This window comes from Camelina sativa, chromosome 1, assembly GCF_030686135.1.
Source record: "Camelina sativa cultivar CO46 ecotype springtype chromosome 1, ASM3068613v1".
Lineage (NCBI taxonomy): Eukaryota > Viridiplantae > Streptophyta > Magnoliopsida > Brassicales > Brassicaceae > Camelina > Camelina sativa.
Genome location: NC_141880.1, coordinates 13,341,696 through 13,359,102, shown reverse-complemented (window position 1 = coordinate 13,359,102; position 17,407 = coordinate 13,341,696).

Genomic DNA, 17,407 nt, shown 5'->3' with positions numbered 1-17,407 from the left:
ACTAGCCCTCGTCAAGATTTTTACACGAAGCTTTTGTTTTTCTAAAGATTTTTATTGTCTCAGACTGATAACTGAGAAACAAAGCACGAATAAATTTGGTGGACAAGGTTAGTTTATAAGATACTGAAATGACGTAAAGAATTTTTCTTAGAATATCGGAGTTTTTTTTATTGTCAAGCAAGATATTATCAGATCAAAGAAATAACATTTGGAGTAGTTTTAGAATAGAAAAGCAGCGTAATAAATATATATATATTAGATTAGGACTTACCCGATGTGCGGGTTCAGAATTTTCAAAATAAAATTAAATTTAACAAAGAATATAAAATAAATATTTTTAGTAAGTAAAAACTATTTCTAAAAATAAATTGATATACAGAATTGTCCAATGTGATATTTCGTGTAAATGGTGAGATTATGTAGTTGAGACTATTAATCATGTTTTCTTTCAATGCCCTTGTTCGTGTGAAGTTTGGGATTTATCTCCGACTTTCGTCTCGTCAGAGGGTTTTCCATATGAGTCAATGTACTCAAATTTGGATTTTGTTTTCTGGAGGGGCGCCTCTCAACAGGGTGATTAAATTACCATAGAATTTATAGGCAATCTGGAAGGTCATAAACAAAAAAAAATTTCAAGATTTAGAAATCGAGGCGAATGATATCATTGCTTAGGCTTTGGGTGGTAAGTTAGTCTGGGAAGAGGCGCTCTCTTTTACGGCGGTCATGCCAGCTCTATCTCCGTCTTCGGATGTCCAAGTTTCTTCACCTGGTTGTCAGACTAATGGTTCTTGGAAAGCAACCAATGTGCATTCAGGATTGGGCTGGTGGTGTTACGTTGGTGAGGAGCGAACCTTATTGTTGTGGGCCAAGTGTTTAAGACGGAGCCCATCCCCCTACATTCGGAGTTAGAAGCGTTGTTGTCGGTCATGGAGCGGATACATGCTGCAGGGATCGCTTGTCAATATTTCGAGACTAATTGTGCTGAGTTACTCACTATTGTGCAGTCCCTGAAGATTGACCGTCCTTCTCCAACATGCTCGATGAGTTTAACTTGCTGGAGTCCTTCCCACTATTCAATATCTCTTGGATCTCCCATGCGTCAAATACGAAAGCATAATACACTAATGTATATCCATTTACAAATCTACTAATATTATCACTAAAAATGTATTTGTACACACAAATGTATTTTACTGTTAAAATATACTCTTTAGTCTTTAGTACTACCAACAAATTATCTTTATGAACACCTTAAATAACCTATTATATGTCTCTTCACTTTAACATTTTTATAGTTAAAAAACGGATATGTTAATATTACATACTCCTATCTTATATATTATAATAGCAGTTTTTTTGAATAAATTATTTGATTGGTGAAAAAAATATGGGACGATCTATTTTTTTTTTTTTTTTTACTTCAACCATCTTTTTCTTAGAACCAGTAATTAATTGTATACTTTCACAATCATTTTTTTATCTTATATAAAAGTAATCATTTTTCTTGTAAAATTAGCAACTTGAAATCAAAATAAATAAACTATATTATAATTTCAAATTTTATGATATATATTTATATATATATAATTTCCTTATAATTGCCTTTTAATATTTTTAAAACTGTTAATAGTTTTGTTTTACATTTGGAAGTTTACATAGTTTTTTATTTAAAATATCTTAAATAAAATTAGGTTTTTTATTTCTCTATTATACTTTTATATAAAACTTTTTTATGGTAGGTTTTGAATTTTTACATTTTTATTTTTTAAAATTTTAATAAATTTAGAATTGACATGTGTCAACATCTGAATGACACAATTGACACTTGTAATGATCTTGTAATGAGTAACTTTGTCATCAAGCTTTATATAATAAGATACTAGATAAGGGCCCGCACGATGTGCGAGTTTAAAATTTGTTTAAGAAAATAAATCCTAAACTTTAAACAATTTTTGAAAATATATAAAGAAATTTTATTTCCTAAATTAAATATATAAATAGTTTAAGTTAGAGAATATTTGTATTTACCTTCGCATATTTATTTATATTTATATATTTTTGTTTCATTATAAGAATTATTACAATAATCTAAAGCTAAATTATATTCCACTAAAACTTTTGTCAAATACTCATCATTACAAATATTATTATTGTCAAATTTTAAAAACATCTCACAACTTATTCACAAAATATTTTACATGCAACAAATTCATCAAAACAACATATAATAAGTAACCACATATTCTTACACCCAAAATTATTTTATTGTTAAAGTATGATCTTTATCACCACCTATAAAATGTCTTCTAAACAAATTAAACAAATTTTATGTTGCTTTACTTTCATTTTGGCATACTTATAGTTCTTATAATTACTAAAATTGTTTGGTGGCATAATTTCTTTAACCATGAAGTTTTTTTTACTCCAAAGATATTTTGGATGAACAACTGGTGAAAATTATCTACTCGTTTACAATGATTTTATGACTAACCCAATAAAAGTTGAAAAATTGAAAGAAAGTTAATATAATATAATAAAAATAAAAATTTGAAAATTATAATCAGGATGGTATATATAAGTCTTAGATAATTCAGATATACAAATAGAAACTTTTTATACACATCTAAAACATGACATATGTCATAATTATGTTAAGGATCAACGATCTATTTACTCTTCTGAACTATCCAATTGTATCAAAACAACTTAAAGCTATGACCTCATTTCAAATATTCTCGAATCATAAATTTTCAACTTATTTTTACCCGAATCAAAAGTTCTCATATATTTTTCCATATACTTGGTTTGAACGATTTACAAACCTAATCAGATAGAAAACCACATAAATCCGGGTTTAAACCAATTTTAAAATGGTATACTGTTCCAACTTTCCAAAGTTGAAACCGCTTCTCAATTACTCAATCAAGCAGCTCTTGTTTCACCGGAATCATCAACATTATTCACAAAAGACAACTCTAAATTTTGACTAGAAACATCAACCACCGACTTATCTTCCAAACTTATAATGCTACTAACTGTAGAATCATTTTTGAAACCTCCATCAGTGTCTTCATCCTCGATTAAATTAGCGGGCATTATATACTTCGATTTCATTTCATTGCATCTGATAGCTTCCAATGAAAAATCCGCACTAAACCCACACAATAGATAGGCAAAATTACATGATAAAAAAAATCAAAGATCAAAGCTTTCGATATAAACATGTAATTTCGATATAAACATGTAATGTTATGCAGATATAATGTTATTTTCTTAGTTAGCTGTCCTATTATGTTTCAATTTTTTTTTTTTTTTTTTGACATAACTTATGTTATTCTTTTTAAATTTGTTATTCACTATTTATTTATTAATAATAATATACATGCTTAGTGAATTACTTTTTTGTTTATACATGTCAAAATCTTATTGAGAAAACACGTATAATATAAGTAACGTACAATGGAAAATAGATTAGTTTTGTTAATTTTCTTTTTTGATTTAGAAATTTTTTTTTTAGATATAAATATGTAAATTTAATTCATATTTAATGTTATTTTCTTAATTAGCTGTTTAGAAAAATAATAATTTTTTGAAACGCGTCAACATCTCATCAGTGTACTTGACACGTGTCATGATCATGTTAATGACTAATTTGAAAACCCACCTTTATATAATAAGTTTTTTAATATAATAAAAATATTAGTTCAGACTTCAATTCAAGCTTTTTTCCTAAAAACTGCCAGTCGGTTCTTCATACTTCGTTTTCTTCGCATGTGCTTCACAAATCTTGTTGGAGTACTCAGTGTCCGAAATTGGCTAACCATAGAAACATTTTTTTTTGTGTGCAAACAAAAACAATATAGTATAATTATACCACCAAATATGGATGGCACATAGTATATTTAATTTACCATGTAATTGTTGAGAATCTTTGTAACAATGAAACTTTGATATGGATGACATATAGTATATTTATCTTAGTTGTTTTTTTTTAAAATATAATAAAATTATAATTATCTTATGCTTTGCTTGAAAACTATGATTTCTTATTGTTAAAATTGACACGTGTTACGATCTGGTGAGTTTTTAACTTTGATCTCTAATCGTTAAAACTAACACGTGTCACGATCTGCTGAGTTACTAACTTTGAGAACCAAGGTTTATATAATAAGATATTGAAATTAAGGCTTAAGGTTTTTCTGAACCACATACAAATAAAAGAGCTAAGTGAATAAATTTTTAGGGTTCTTAAGAAATTTTGGTTAGATTAAGAATTGGTCAGTGACATGTCGTGTTGAATGTGTGTAAATCTAATTTAACATATCTTGTAAGATTGTTTAAGTGATTTTTAATAAGAAAATAATTTCTTTTCAATATTGGCTGCATCTTAGTAGTTACAACTGGTATCATAGGAGTCAACCGACTAGAGCTTTATACTAATTACATGAAACGACCCCATCCGGATTCTCAATCCTCACATAGGATCCACGGGAAACGATTTCACCGAAACCCCATAATTCTGACGAGACAACCGGCGTATAAATCACTTCTTACAAAAAATTCCACAAATACACCAAACACCACCTCATCTAGTTACTGAGTCGAACGACACCAACCCAGAAATCACATTCCGAGCCTCCCTTCAAGCTCCTTCTCGCCGCAAAACCCTAATCCTTCACAACCATCTATTCCCTAATCGATTAAACATCAAACAACACACCTTACACGGATAACAACCATGAGAAAGCCTCCTTGAATCTCCTAATTCACCACCAAGTAATCACATTCTTCACCTTACACATGAAGAAGATGGATCTCCTTTATCCTCCCTTCCAAGTGAGAGCACCACAATTCTCTCTGCTTATCTCCTCCTAGAACCACCAAAACAGACCCCTCTTCTCCTCTTAACCCTCCTCAAGGCTCCCTTTTCTCTCAGGATCAAGCTCACAATCTCTCTTTTTCTTTCTCCTTCTCTCTTAGAAGCGACCAAATACTACCCCCTTAGGAAATAGGCTGCTCATGGCTTTTAAAACGACACTTAGGGTTTCCAAACTAAACCAAGATAAAACGATCAATTTTGAAACAAACCAAAAAACCAGCAATTTAGTGGTGTCAACCGACACCCTCCTTGGTATCGATCGACACCCACCCAAAACTGGGTTTGGGATGTTACAAGTCTTCCCCTCTAACAAAAGATTCGTCTTCGAATCTGAACACACCGCCACTCATCCACAAAACTTATCCAACCACCATCGCGATGGTTAGCACCATTCAACCATCTGTTCTTCCGCAACCAGGACACCACTGATCCAAGCTACCCTGACCCCACTCATCAACCCATCCTAACCCCACCGTTCAACACCATCCTGACCCCACCGGTCAATACCATCCTGACCCCACTAGTCAACAAAGTCCCGACCCCACTAGTCAATATCAGCCATACTCTCCCAATCATCACAACTCTGGTCCCTACGACCAGCATACACCTGACCCTCCCGGTCAACACACAAAAACCCCAAGATTGAACCCCCATCAACCCCAAGATCCGCAACCGGTCTCAACCGGTAACCTGAGATTGAACTGCCATCAATCTCCTAAATCCACATCCGGTCACAATAAAAAATCTGAGATTGAACCCCCATCAGTATCCTTAATCCACATCCGGTTACAATGATTATCCCCACGTCCTAGACATTATTTGTTCTCAACTCATCCACTCTTAGGTCAAAACCTTGAGTTATACTGATCTCACTCTCAGACCACCGTCCTCGAGACATACCGTCTCACTCTTGGATCATCACCTCGAGTTCTCGGTAGCAAGGGAACCACCATCCCCTCAGGAGAACCATCATCTCCTAGTTGAACAACCATCTCTTCTGCCGCTCTCAGGTCCCACCACCCCTCAAGCTATCGGTATACATGGGAACCACCATCCCCTCAGGAGAACCACCATATCCCAGGAGAACCACCATTTCCTCTGCCGCTCTCTTGGAGATCTGATGCTGTGGACATGAGAGGAGATTGCTAGGAGGCTGGTTTCGTGTGTTTTGGAGTCAGATTCGTCGATCTCAAAGGTCAGTGCGAGACCATGAGTTATCTAAGTGATTAGATGTGTGTTTTGTGTGATTTTGGGTCATTGATTGCTTGTGTGATTGTTTGGTTTTGGTTGTCGTGGTGTTTGTGGCCTGTTAAGGTCGGATTTGGAGTCACAGATGCTGTGGGGACGATTGGAGTTGGGAGAAGTAGAGAGAGATGGTGTTTGGTGATGTTTTGCGTGACGACATTGATCGACGCAAGAAGTGCATCGGTCGATGCAGTTAGGGATTTGATGGAGACATATATCGATGCAAAATGTTGCATCGATCAATGCTAGTGGCGTGTCAGGCGACGCAAGCTCGCAAATGTAACATCCGTGAACAAAATAATCAGTTTTAGGTGTTGGTGTCGGTCGACACCAACATTTTCAAGTCTGACCGGATTGATTTGATTTGTTGTTTTGGTTTAAGTGAAATCCCTAACCGACGTATTTAAAGAGAAAATTGACTTGAGGATTTGTGGAAAGCCGCTTTTAGTCGATTCCAGAGAGAAACAGAGGAAGAAAAGAGAGCGCTTGAGAGTTTAGAGTTTTCTGTTAGAGTTTCTTGGCTTCTTTTGTGAGATCTGGTCCGTGGAGTGAGGATCTGGTGCTATGATCGAAGGAGAAGCTTTCTAAGGGGTGGGATTCGTCGTTTTTGGTCATAAACTTTCTCCAAAAAAGGTGAGTGCATGATCATGGCTGATCTAATCCTGAGATTTCCTATGTTTTGCTTGATTTTAGTTGTTTGTGGTGTTTTCTTGCAGGCACTTGGTTTGTTCGTGGATCCCATGAGTTTTTATGGTTTTTTGGTGAGTTTTGGTCTATTTGAAGGAGTTGGAAAACGGAGATTCTACTTTTGACTTCGAGCAGGACGTGTATGCAGAGTTGGTGTCGATCGACACCAGGTGGGTGTCGATCATCACCAAGGACTTAACGGTGCGGAGACTTGGCGAGTGTCGGTAATAGGGTTTCTGGGTCGAGGAGGAGTGTCAGTCGACATCAAAGAGCGGTATCGATCGACACTAAGAGTCAGTGTCGGTCTACACCAAGAGGGTGTCGGTCGACACCAATCTTTTCAGCAGGCGGCTGATTCTTCTTACCATGTTTTGTTTGTGTTTATTGATGCTTGTTTAACATTGGAATCTTAGTTGCTTGTGTGTATAACCCAGTAGATGGGAGGTTGCCTCAATGAGTGTTTATGACAATACTCATGCATCTCTATTTGTGTTTGTTCTGCAGGTAAAGCCAAAGTGTGATCGTGGAATCAAGATGATTAAGAGAAGCATATTCTAGAGGCTTGATTGTTTGTTCTATACTGTTGTTAGGCTGCTAGAACGAAATGTAGTGGTTTAGAATGGTTATTTAGGTTGCTCATTCATTGTTCTATGACTTGGTTATGTTATTTGGTATTGATGGTTAGATGTTATTGAATTATTTATTTGGTTATTTAATTTATTGGTTAGGTGGTTAAGTGGTTAGTGAGTATGGGATCAGTAGATTATTACTAGGTTAATAATATTCTCTATATATTAATAGAGAAGCATTCTCAAGAAAATGCTGATGTGTCGTCGTTAGGGACTCGAGACAACTATGAATTTATTGCTCTCATTTTTATGGATATTTACACATAATTGCTATTGAATGATTAAGAAGTATTCCTTTACAATTAACTAAAAAATCAAACATTTCAATTTTAAATTTATTTTAATCATTTTATAATATATTTAATTATTAAAATATAAAATCATTAGATCTAAAATATTTTCAAAATCCATATATTTAAAGTTTCTAAAATAAAATTATCTCAATAATCATTATTATAGGAATTGACTTATTTAATATCATTGGTATAATATTTCACGGGTGAAACATACTTACAAAAATAAAGATTTTTTTTTTAAAAAAAAATCTTGCATAGGTTGAAGAAAGAGCGGGTTATACATATATTTGGTTGATATATATTAGTTTGATCTAAACATATTCTCACGGATTATATATATATATATATATATATATATATATATATATATATATTTACAGTAACAAATTTTAGATAACAAAAAGTAACTTTATTCATAACCCTAATTTTATCAGGAAGGTTTATCCCGCACATAGTGCGGGTTGTTACCTAGTATTTTTTTAAAAACGAGTTTGGGCGTTTCAGCAGAATCACGGATTTGTCTAGAATTGTCTTGTTTGATGTTTTTGTGTATTGTTTATGCTTGCCTTTTCGCTTGTGTGTATAGCCTAATAGATGAGACGATCGCCTCACTAAATATTTGTGATAATATTCATGCATCTCAATTGTTGTTTGTGATGTGCATGTATGTGATGTTTATAAGTCGTTGGAACATTGTATAGAAGGATATTAGGTTGTTGGATAGAATGGTTAGGAATGATGTCGTTGTGCATGTTATTGGATGTTGGTTTATTATTGGTATTATGGTTGCTTAGTAATGTTTATGTTGTTGGTGTTTCCCTTCCCAAGGTGATTCTTGAACTTTATTTTCGTCACTCCTCTTGGATCACAAAATAAAGTGATTATTTTGAGCATTCATGGACTTGAATTATGCTGTAAGAGGGCTGGACTTGATAGGTAACATCCCGAATATATTTTCCCATGCTCTCTTTGGCCATAAGCTCTTGAATAAGCCCATTAAGTATATTCTTTGGTCTTTTATCTCTTTGGCTCCTTGATCCAATTTGCTGATGAGAAAGAATATAGGCTGTATCTTTTCTTCATCTTGGACTTATTAGAAACAACTTCCGGTTGCAATACATAATTATGGAAGCTCTTAAACCAACTGGACCTAAAACTTTTCAAGTGAACAACTAGATTAACCTCCTTTGGCAAATGGAATGTATCCAAAATAGTACTTTGGGTGGAAGAGTTGATCTTTGACTTCGTTCTTGTTAAACAAAACTCAAGAATCTTCTTGGATGGTCTCATGATCATATCAATGAATCAAAGGGTTACACGGAGAAGTGTTTCTGTGGCTGGACGTAATAAAGTATTCAGCCCACCTCTCTCGTTCCTCAGTCGCTAGGGGTGGTTGGTTGTGCGACTCAGTAACTAGATGAGGTAGTGTGTGGGATACATGTTAAAGTGAAGTTTTGTGACACCCCAGCTTGCGGAGGGTTTAAAAGAATTGATTTGGACACCTATGTCACCAAAGTACACTTATCTTTTCAGTCAAAGGCCCTAAGAGAACTCCAGGATGGGTGACATTCCAGGAAGTGACTGTCGGAACTGTGTGACTGATGACAAAACACAAGGAAAGATCATGTGGTGATTTGTAAGGACGATAACAAATCTTTAAAGCCTCCCAGATGTAATAAACCGGCCGTCAGATATAGATGGGCTAACGGGTCTAGTGAGAGGACATGAGGCCCATTAAGAAAGGTGGGTCCATGGACTAGGATTGGATATTAAGCCCACTGAGAGGTGTTGGTCGGGGCGTTACAAGTGGTATCAGAGCCAAACTGAGACGAGTGTGGATTCGAGTGGGCTCACACCTTCGGGGATGACGGTCTTGGTGCACAACAAGGACGTTGCGATTTGTTAGTGAGGGTGAACTATGACACCCCGCTTTCAGAGACTTGCAGAGGGGTTTAAAAGAATTTATTTGGCCACCTATATCACCAAAGTGCACTTATATTTTCGGTCAAGGGTCTTAAGAGAAATCCAGAATTTAGCGTGCTTGAACTGGAGTAGTCTAAGGATGGGTAACCTTATGGGAAGTGACTGTCAGAACTGTGCAACTGAGGACAAAACACAGGGAAAGATCATGTGGTGATTTATAGGGACGATAACAAGTCTTTAAAATCTCACAGACGTAAAAAAACCAACCGTCAAATATTGTTGGGTTCACGGGCCTAGTGAGAGGACTTAGGCCCATTAAGAAAGGTGGGCCTATGGACTTGGATTGGACATGAGGCCCACTAAGAGGTGGCGGTAGGGCGTTACAAATGGTATCAAAGCCGAGCCCAAATGAGTGTGGAGTCGAGTGGGCTCACACCGTTGGGGATGATGGTCTTGGTATGCAACAAGGACGTTGCGATCTGTTATTGGGGTGAATTGTGACACCCCGGTTTCAGGAACTTGCAGAGAGGTTTAAAATAATTGATTTGGCCACCAATGTCACGAAAATTCACTTATCTTTTCGGTCAAGGCTCCGGAGAGAACTCCAGAGTTAAGCGTGCTTTTGTTAGCGTTGTCTCCGGATGGGTGACCTTTCAGAAAGTGACTGTTATAACTGTATGAGTGAGGACAAAATACAGGGAAAGCTCATGTGGTTATTTGTAGGGACGGTAACAAATCTTTAAAATCTTCTGGACGTAACTAACCAACTGTCATATATGGATGGGCTCACGGGCCTAGTGAGAGGACTTGAGTCCCATTAAGGAAGATGGGCCCATGGACTGGGATTGTACATAAGGCCCACAAAGAATCTGTCCACCAAATTTTGTCCCCATCAGGCTAGTTTTGGACCTCCAAACGTCGCCTAGGCCCACAAAGAGGTGGCAGTCGGTGCGTTACAACTATCAAGAGTCTGTCCACCAAATTTCATCTTGATCATGCTAGTTTTTGATCTCCAAACATTGCGTAGAAAGAACCATATTAAATTAGTTTCTAGGTGTAACATCCGCGAACCAAAATCCCGGTTTGGGATGTGCATCGACCGATGCAAGGGTGGTGTCTGTCGATGCATGGTTGATTTTGTGTGGTTCAAGTTTAAGTTAAACGATGCATTTTGGGTTAGGAAACCCTGAAGTCGATTATAAAAGGAGGTTTGTCGTTTTGTGGCCGAGGTTTAGTCGCTTTTGGGAGAAAAGAAAGAGAAAAAAGAGAGAAACTGTTCTTGTAGTTTTTAGTGAGTTTTTTGGAGTTTTGTAGCTGTTCTTGGGATTTCTGAAGCTAGGAACGCTGTAGGAACGTGTTAGGAGCGTAGATCTTCCTGTTTGTGGTTCAAAATCTTCTTGGCAAAGGTAAGTGCATGACCATGACTTATCTAAGCTGGAGATTTCGTTGATCGGCTTGTTGATGTGTTTTTATTGGTTTGTTAATACGTTGTTGAGTCGCTAGAGGATTTGGGAAGCTTTTTGTGATTTTGGCTTGTGTGTTTTGGTGGTTTGGGGATGGAGATCCGGCGAGAAGCTTCGGGGAAAAACGATGCTCATCATGTGCATCGGTCGATGCACTTTGTGTGTCGGTCGATGCAATGCAAGGACAACGCGAATTGACTTAGAAGCATCGGTCGATGCCATGTGGAGGCGTCGATCAATACAATTAGGGATTTCGGGCAATGTCGAGCATGCGTCGGTCGTTGCAGTGTGCATGTTGGTCGATGCAAGTGAACCTTGCGTTTGTCGATGCAAGCTTGTGTCGGTCGATGCATGGGTTGGTGTCGGTCAATGCAGAGTCCTGGTTTGTTGTTTTTTGGTTATTGTTGGTTGATGATTAGAAATGTCTCTATTGCTTGTGTGTATAGCCCAGTAGATGGGAGGATTGCCTTACTGGGTGTTTATAAAATACTCATGCATCTCAATTTGTGCTTGTGGTGAAGGTAAAGGCAAATGGTGCTCGTGTAATGAATGCAATCAGGAGGAGGATATTCTAGTGACTCGTTTGGTTGTTATCTGGCTTTTGTAGGTTGCTAGAGTGGAGTCCTAGAATGTTGATTTAGGATTGCTGGTTCTTCGATTCATGTTGTTTGGATTATTGAGTTAATTGTTATGAATTAATATTGGATATTAATTGGTTTAATGTTATATTCTTTATGTTATACGCTGTTGTGTGATTGTGGTTAGGTGACTAGTGGGTATGAGACCACTAGTTTAGATTATTATTCTTTATTATTTATTAAAAACAAAAAAAAAGGGTCGGGTTGTTTCACTAGGGTTGATACTTAACCCAGATTTTGACAGTTTCCAGCAATTACTTGGCCATAAAGCAACATACATAACTCATCGAGATTAACTCCAAATGAAGCACTCTCAGTTTCTTTTAACTATTTGCTTGATGGAAATTACGTCAATATCACCCAGTTTCTGGTATAGGTCATGATTGGTAACAGTTGTTACTTGTGGTTGTAGATGTTTTGACTGTATAGACTTTTGCTGTAGAAACTTTAACATGACTGTTATTTTTATTGTATATTTTTCATAAATAGAAATTATGCTACGGATAAATTTATGTGGCAACATAATAATTTTTTTTTAAATTACAAAAACTCGTAAAAAATGAATAGTTAAATATTTTCAACAAATTAAAAAATAAAAAGATAAGATATAATTGATTATGTGGTATAATGGTTGTTGATGAAAAAATAATTATAAAAAATGGATCTCAAAATAACAGAAATAAAAAAACTATTTTTAATGAATTATAGTATATTTGTGATAAGTTATACATAGATTGAAAAAGAATGTTTCAATTATCATGAAAAAAAGGAGAAAATCTTACTACAGTTTTATTATTATTTCTTTTTTTACAGTAAAAAAAGTATCACATTTGTAACTTTAAAAATTTGTACGTACAAACTAAAAAAATGGATAGTTAGACTCTTATGGCTGTTAAAAATAATAATAATAATAATAATAATAATAATCGGCTCCTACACACTGCTTTCTTTCACTTTCTCTCTCCATTTCACCTCTGTTCACTCCATCTTGGTCTCCCACCAATAACAAAGCTTCCCAAAGCCACGACATGACTAACCAGGCCCCCAAGAGGCTTCCCCACCTCTGTCGCGTCTCGTTCTCTCTCTCCTCGCCACGACCGTTCTCTCTCTCTCCTCACGGCTTTCTCTTTTCTTAGCGTCTCTCTCTTTTCTGATAACAACATAACAACTATGGCTCTACGACTCAGTTGCTTCTCGTCCTCATGCATTAGAAGACAACACAAACATATCTTAGCTCCCCCTCTCTCTCTCTCCCTCTTCTTCTAACGCCACAACCGAAGCTCCGCTTCTCTTTTCCTTCCATGCCACCACTCCACTACCACTGAGACTAAACGTGCAAGTGAGGAAAAAACATAGAGAAACATCATATGGTAATTTGTAAGGACGAAAAACAAGTCATTAAAAGCCTCTCAGACGTAGCATACTGGCCATCGGATATAGGTGGACCCATGGACTAGGAGTGTACATGGAGCCCACTAAGAAAGATGGTCCTATGGACTAGGAATGGATATAGGTCCCACTAAGAGGTAGCTGTCGGGACGCTACAAGTGGTATCAGAGCTGAATTTAGACGAGTGTGGATTTGGGTGGACTCACACCGTTAGGGGGTGATTGTGACGCCCCCAAACCACTCTATAGCTGGAAAAGCCGAGAGTGGTCACGGATCGCCACTATGGGAAATTTCACCGAAGCAAACCGGTCGAGGTTTAGGGGGGTTTCTTCTTCCCAGGCAGCTTCCCTCAGCGAATCTCCCTGGTTCCAAGTTGACTACCAGGCTTTTCAACTGTTCGTCGGCTGGACCGTTGTGCTGGTCTGGACAAGACCAATATCAGTTCAATTTTCATTTAAATATAACAAAAACCAGTTTACTTTTATTAGCACAAAAGAATCTGAAAATTAATAATGATAACAAAGCGTAAATCCAAGACAATGGAATCATTCCCAAATATCCCATTAGTTGGAGACTAAGACCATGTGTATTGGTTAGTCTCTGACCAAATTTCTCATTAACAAAAGAAATAATAAATTATAAAATAATAATTTTTTATTGAAAAAGTTCTCAAAACAAAGAAGAAAGTTTCTCAAAGATTCTCATTTGAGAATCGTTCTCACCCTTTTATGAGAAACTCTCATAATAAAAAAATATTATATTATATTTTATTCTTTTTTAAGTGAGCAACTTTTGTAAGAAACCTTCAATGCACATGCCCTAAATAGTATCCCATAATTTTACAAAAATAGACACAAATTGCCCCATCCGGTTTTCCTATGTTTCTCCTGGGTCTAGACTCTATTCGGACATTATCTTGCAAAACAAAAAATTAGTTATGAGTAATCTAGTAATCTAGTAATCTACCATGCTTTCTACCTTTCCTTTCTTCTACCCCTTCAACAAACACCAAGGAGCAATCAACAAGCAATGCACAAGCAAAATGGCAACAATAAACATCAAGCAATAAACAAGTCATAAATAAATAAAGACTCGCTACTACGAGACGCTTCAACTCTCCTAGGGCCCGAGTCAGACTTTTGTTCCATTCCACACACCACAAGTGATGAAACTATTGTTTTAGCAAAAATATTAAGAACAAAAGATGTTTAAGAATAACTCTCTTATTAGCTTAAAGAAAAATAACTCAAAAACTTTAAGCTCTCACAATCTCTCAATTTCTTTCTCTCTAAAGCTCACAACTCATAAGTTATGATACATCTTAGCATCTCCTTATATATAAAACTTCCTAAGTATATTTTCCTAATCCTAATAGGAAAACATCTTATTCTTCAACTTCCTATTATATTTAGATATCTCCTAAATATAATCTCTAATTTTCATTTCTCTTTGGTTAGCTTGATCCCCAAGCTTACTTCAAGCTTACTCCAACATTCCTCCTTCTAAGCTTGAAGTCTTACTTACTCAAATCTCTCACACCAATGAGATCTCTCATCTCCTTAAACTTGGTTTTTCATAGAGCCTTAGTTAATATATCCGCCTTTTGTTCCTCCCCGGGAACATGTTCAACTTCGACTTGCCCGTTCTCAACACACTCTCGAACGAAATGGTACCTTGTGTGTATGTGTTTGCTCCGACCGTGAAACACCAGGTTCTTAGTAAGAGCAATAGCAGAATGGTTATCTATTCGGACTAGCACCTTATTACATGGTAGCTCGGTGATTTCACTTAGAAGTTCTTGTAGCCAAATTGCCTGCTTCGCAGCCTTTGTTGCAGCCATGAATTCTGCTTCACACGAAGATAACGCCACTGTGTCCTGTTTCTACGAGCACCAAGTGATCAAACTCCCATTGAGATAAAACACATGTCCTCTTGTGCTTCTGCAATCATCAGGGTCTACATTGTGACTACTGTCATTGTAACCAACAAGCTCCATACTCATTGAGTCTGACTTCTTAAAGACCAAACCAAGTGTAGTAGTTCCTTTCAAGTACCTTAGGCATTGTTTCATGACCGCTCCGTGTGACTGTTTGGGAGACTGCATATAACGACTTAACACACCTACACAATATGATAGGTCAGGACGTGTGTGCAATAAGTAACGAAGTGATCCTATGATTCTCCTGTAACTCGGCCCGTCAATATCCGATTCTTTTGTCGCCTTTGACAGCTTTATACCTTCCTCCATTGGTGTGTGTGTGGAGTTACAATCTTTAATTCCAGCTTCCTCCAAGATCTTCAAGGCATATCGTTCTTGATTCAGAGTTATTCCTTCCTGCGTTTGACACACTTCAATCCCTAGATAGTAAGTCAATTTCCCTAGATCACTTATTTCGAACTTTGACGGTATCTCCTTCTTGAAGTTCTCTATGACCTTTAAGCTTGTTCCTGAAACAAATATATCATCAACATAAACTGCAACAAGAAGAACTTCATGATTCACCCTTCTTCGATAAACAGATGGTTCTTTCAAACACTTTTTGAACTGTAGTTCCTTAAGAACTTGGTTAAGCTTTTCGTTCCATGCTCTCGGAGCTTGTCGTAGGCTATATAATGCTTTGCGGAGCTTGTAAACTTTGTCTTCGCTCCCTTCTATTATAAAACCTTATGGTTGTGAGACATATACCGTCTCCTTTAGCTCGCCATTAAGAAACGCCGTTTTGACATCAAGATGGTGTATTTCCCATCCTCTAGATGCAGCAAGACTAATGAGGAGACGAATTGTCTCAATCCGTGCAACAGGGGCAAACACATCCTCAAAGTCAATTCCATACCTCTGCACATAACCCTTTGCGACCACCCTAGCCTTATATTTATTTATGGTGCCATCAGAATTTCTTTTAAGCTTGAAGACCCACATCAATCCAATAGACTTTGCTTCATGTGGAAGATCAACTAGATCCCAAGTCCAATTCTGTATGAACGATTGTATCTCGTCTTCACACGCTTGTAGCCATTTCTTGGAAACTTTTGCATCATTAAAGTCTCTAGGTTCATTGTTCAAGCACATTAGCAACCTTTCTCCTTCTTCCTCAGCAAGCAATACATAATCATTGAGATATTTAGGCTTAGTGACCACTCTCCCAGATCTTCTCAACACATATTGTCCTCGTTCTCCACCATCCTCTACTTCTTCATCCTTCACTTCATCACCACTGATAGCTTCTGAATTTGATTCTTCAAGTTCTTGTTCTGCAACAACATTGTCCTCTGTTTCAGTCTCGCCATCTAGTTCCAAACCTGCAGTTTCAGTATTTTCAACATTGGTTATGTGAGCGACACCAGTATCATTCAGATCAAATCCTCTCAATCCTTGATTTCTAAATTCACCAAGCTGAATTATGAAGCTTCCAGCTCTACTTTCTCCGTGACTACTTTGGTTCCAGTTCCCTCCTCTTGATTCATCAAAGACCACATCACGCCTCACCACTACTTTATTCATTTGAGGATCAAATAGGCGATAGGCTTGTATTCCTGGCTCTGTTCCTAGGTGTACAATTCTATGTGATCTATCATCTAGCTTTCTTAGATGTGGTGTCTCCACTCTAGCGTATGCAATGCAGCCAAAAACATGTAGATGGTTGACATTCGGTTTCTTGGCTAGTAAAGCCTCATATGGAGTTCTTTCTTTGACTGCTCTGGTAGCTACCTTGTTTAGCAAGTATGTCGAGTGTCTGATTGCCTCTCCCCAAATTCTATTTGGAACACTCATGTGCTTCATAATGCTCCTGGTCATCTCCAATAAGGTCCTGTTTCTTCTTTCCACAACACCATTTTTTTGTGGTGTATACGGAGCTGTGAGATGCCCCTTAATTCCTGAGTGAGCACAAAAAGAATCAAACTCATGCAACACAAATTCTCCTCCTCTGTCTGTCCTGATTGTCGTTATTCTCCCTCCTGATTCTTGTTCTACTACAACTTTGTATTTCTTGAATTTCTCGAATGCATCACGCTTCTCTTTCAACAGTATCTTCCACATGTACCTCGAGTAGTCGTTGATAACATCATTATTTTACCCATTTTAGCTATAGTTTTAGTATGCATTTAGGAAGAGTTTGATATGATTTCAAGGCTTTAATGTCCATTATCAAGTATTTTAGGTTTCAAGAAGCTTTTACAGGTTTTAGAGCAAAAAGGACCAAAAGACAAGGAAAATACGTTTTAGGAAAGTTTCAGAGCTTTACAGTACGGGCCACTT